The sequence below is a fragment of the Camelina sativa genome, chromosome 9 (assembly GCF_000633955.1).
Source record: "Camelina sativa cultivar DH55 chromosome 9, Cs, whole genome shotgun sequence".
In the NCBI taxonomy this organism is placed as follows: Eukaryota; Viridiplantae; Streptophyta; class Magnoliopsida; order Brassicales; family Brassicaceae; genus Camelina; species Camelina sativa.
Genome location: NC_025693.1, coordinates 24,287,847 through 24,292,328, shown reverse-complemented (window position 1 = coordinate 24,292,328; position 4,482 = coordinate 24,287,847). Strand labels below are relative to the sequence as shown.

General features: G+C 37.3%; 1 pseudogene; it reads right to left on the bottom strand.

Moving 5' to 3' along the window:
* Window positions 1,808-3,545, bottom strand: LOC104712027 (annotated as a pseudogene).

Sequence of the window (4,482 nt, the reverse complement as noted above, 5' to 3'; positions counted from 1 at the left end):
TATGGGAGGCCTAAATTGCGCATCAATTTTTTGGTCTCATAATGTGAGCCAGTAGCTTGCTTTCCTTCTGGTAAATAATCAGTCAATATTTCACAAACCGAATCCACTAACTTTTCACTCATATTGCCTTATTTTGCATGACTCTAGCAGCTAGGGATAATTGTGAGTGACCTTCATGACAACCATCATATAATGGATTTTTTGCACCTTCTAACAAGTAGTAGAATTTCTTGGAATGGTTAAGTACCGGTTCCTCGACATTCTGATAACTACCATCTTGATGATAATTATCTTGATGATAATTATCATCTAAACGTATGTTATAACGAAATGCATCATTCACCATATCCACATATCTATCTCCTACCACATTACCCCCTTCTTCATTCCCACTTACAAACGTCGGATCTACATAACTCGTTCCTATGCCCATATTAATTTCTTCCCCATGTTTATACCAAACATAATAATCTGGCATAAACCCATAGCAAAAAATATGATTCCAAATTGTACCCCCCGGAAGACGCCTACCGTTTTTGCACTTATCACAAGGGCATTGAAACTTACCACCATTATTTTGTGCTAAACGCTGACTATTTGCAAAAGCCATGAACTCCTCTACCCCAGTGCTGAACTCTTCCATGAAATTTCCCGTCACTTCATCAAGCCTCTTATACATCCACTCCCGAAAATGACTATAATTAGAACTTCCCGCCATTATTAAAGATCTCTCACTCTCGTTTTTTTTTTCTCTTTTGATTTTTTCTCACTCTCGTTTTTTTTTTTCTTTTGATTTTTTTTTTCCCACTCTCGTTTTTTTTCTCACTCTCAAATTTTTTTTTCTCACTCTCCATTTGTTTCTTATTAATGCTCTTGCTTGTGGTGTGAATGAAATAAGAAACGAAGGTGTGGTATATATAGAGTATTTTGGCGACTGATTACCGACTGTAAAACGACTGTGATGTGACTCAAACTAACCGTCACAACAAAACAAAGCTTACCAACCCCACAAACGAATAAAACATGTTTCTTTTTGGCCGACATTTTTGCGACTCACCTCAATAGTCGCTTAGTAGTCGCCAAATGGCCGACTAACAAATGTAGTCGTATTTTAGTAGCCAAGTTAATGACTCGCCGCAGTAGTCACCATGTAGTCGTCAAATTAGCTATTGTTTGCTGACAAATTTACTTTCTTGTCTTTCAGTCGTAAAGTAGTCGCTAATTAACGACTACTGAACCAACTACTCATTTCAGTCGGTAAAAAACGACTAACTTACGACTAACTTTTAGCAGTTGTAAAGTAGTAGTTAAACAGTCGCTAAATTTGGCGACCACGAGTTTAGTCGCCAATCGTAGTCGTAAATTTCCTGTTTTCTTGTAGTTAATTAGATGTATATTTGACTGTGACTGAATACGGTTATTATATAACGTACTTAACGGTTCCAAATAGATTTTTGATGTAATCAATAACTACCGCAAATACATCTCTATATTGTCAGCAGAGTAGCTGAGCTATGTCAAGTTATTACAATAAACATGAAGAACCTTAAAATAATCCCGAAAAAAACTCCTTGAGAGGATTGGCTTGCTAATAAATGTTGCAGCAAGATAAAAAGGTTTGGAAGGCAAGAAAGCTAGGATTCTAAAGAACTAAAATGAGAGCTTAGTTCAAAGTGAGAGGTTTGAGAACTGAGACAATCTTGTTTTGTTTGCTTTAAAAAAAAACTAAGAAGAAACAACTAACAATTCTACTTATACAACTGAAACCATTAAGATCAACTTTAGAAAATAAAGACCATCCCATCGTTATCATTATTATAGACTAACAGAAGCTAAAACTCAAGTACTTGGCAAAAGCAGAAAGAACAAATAAAACGAAGCTCAATGTATGATAGTAGGCGCTGCATCACTAAAAAGGTAACAACACAGACCCTTGTGGATCGAGCTTGAACACCAATAAAGTCTATCTCAAAGCAAGGCCAAACTAATTAACTGAAAAGCAAATAAAAGAAGCAATTTAAACACACTTGGGGACAACAAATCAGATGAAGAATTCCACATGATTGGGTATACAGGCGCCATTGCGACAGAACACTTCTCGGTTGGTTCATGGAAGTTACGTTGGAGCCTAAGGTATCCGCCTTCTCCCCATCCTGGTCCCCATGAATTACGAATAAGCCAGTAGTCTCCTTCATCTGATGATGTTCCATAGCCCACGATTATTACATTATGGTCTCCACCTAAGTTACTACAGGGTCCTTTATACACACCCTGAGGAAAAACACAAGAAAACCAAAACGAAAATATGATCACAAGTTAGTGTTGGGTTTTAAAGATTAAAAAATCAAGCATTTTGGTGCCAGCAATGTCAATTGAAATTACTGATGTGTACTCGCTCATGTTTGCTGCTGATATCATAACAGTAATAGGCTGATGAGCAACATCTTTCTTCAAAGACATCTCATCATTTACAGGAACAACCTCACGACCATTAATGGTAACAACACAAGTGGTAGGCATCTTGATAATGAAAACAGAGATGAAAAAAAGATTAGTTGAAATGCTAAAGACAAATTGGTAGAATCAAGTTACCCAAAATTGAGTCTAAAATAAAAGATCGTCATCTATGTTTGGTTTTACAAACCTCAATGGCCTTGCACGCTGCAGTATCATTGCCAGTGTAAGGATAAACTTCATTTGTTACTATACCATCGTTGCTAACAATGAAGTCAAAAGCCCATACTGCTCCACCTCCAATACATCCAAAGTTGTCGGTCCTGTCACAGTCAAGGAGTTCTTGTTCCGACAAAGATATCAATTATCCGGTTGTGATCTGGTTTATACTTTCCACCGCTCCAGTCGCCGCAAACGCCCAACAGCCTCCTACATGTTTATCAATCGCTAATTATATCTCAACCACACAATGGCAATATAAAATCAAAATAATAATACCAAGAAAATTGAAAATCATACCACAGTCTCCTTGTGTTTTAACTCGTGGAACCACTGCTCCTCTCTTTCTCCAATCCACTTCATCAGGCAAAATATCTCCTTCCCTGTACTGATACATCTCCGCTACATCTGATACGCTCTTCTTTTCCATCTTCCCTCCTAAGTAATTAGATCGAAACTCATCAGCTGTCAGGTCCGAAAACTGGTTCAACCCACGTTGGTAACTGTGGTTCGGATCCGAGTTGTGTTCTTTAATGCGCTTCAAGTTGTCTTTGAAGACTATGAACCGTCTCTCCTTCTCTCTGATACCGTAATAGTTCTTCCCATTCTCCACAAGCCATTGCTCGTACATTGTCCACTTTGCTTCATTCTGATGCAACTCTTTTGCTGTGACGACGCCGAGAGACAAGGAAATTAGTAACACTGAGAGGGTCAAAATAGCTATGGTTATCAAGCTTATCGCCATTGCTCTTTTCGCTTTTCTCTTTCAATTTTGTTTTCTTTTTCCAGTACATGTTTCTGCAAATGTTAAGTCAAAATATGTATAGAATATAACATTTTTTGTTGTTGGGAGAAGTGGGCGAGAAAAATGTAAAAAGATAGTCGGATAGATGTGTTTCTTTGTACCTCCTGGCTAGCATCATATTTTATTATACTACATCTATACTTCTAAGATTTTTTCACTAACCACTCCAAGTCAATAATTTCTCTCACGGGAAAGCAAACTCAAAAAAGCTTTCCAGATTTTAGCCACCTAGTAAAAATAAGACAACTATACCCTGTAACTGATCAATTAGACTTTAGTTTCATTACCCAACTGATGTGCTGAAATTCTGTTTGATTAAAACTAATTATATGGGGACAAACCAACCGTTGCACTGTTTCAATTTATATTTTTTAAAAATTCTATTACAGTAAAAAGTAACTCGTCGTTGTCGAAAGAAACAATAAACGGCGGAAGCGATTTTGGTTGTCCGATTTGGTGGTCGAACACCGTTTCGAAGAACCCGCAGATTTGAATTAGTTGTGTAGATCTGCAAGAAGTAGAAGAAGAAGTCCAAGAAGAAGGAGACCGAGAAGAATCTGACCGAGAAGAAGAAGAAGAGGAAGAGATTGAAGGTTCGCGACAAAGTAGCTTCATTGGGTATTACATTACCGGAGTAGATTAAGAAGGTAAGTGATTGGATTGATTTTCCCATTTGATTGAAAGGAGATTGCCACCGAAATCCTACATTCGCGAGATCCAAAAATACAATTTGGGGGAATTGTTTTGATTAAAAAGTTTTTGAATTCTCTAAATAATTATGTATTTGGGGCGGGTAAGAAAGTAGAACCGTAATTGTGTACAAATTGGAAATTTGGTAGACATTGGAATTTGGGTTCATAGTTCTTGTGTACGTATAAACTAATATGTACTAAATTGTTCTTCGTAGGTTGGCTCTGGAAGAACAAGAGAATGTTTCTCCAAGGATTTTGGTTTTACCGCGGAGGTTATTTGCTCTTGACCATTACCCTCTCGAAACCAAGATC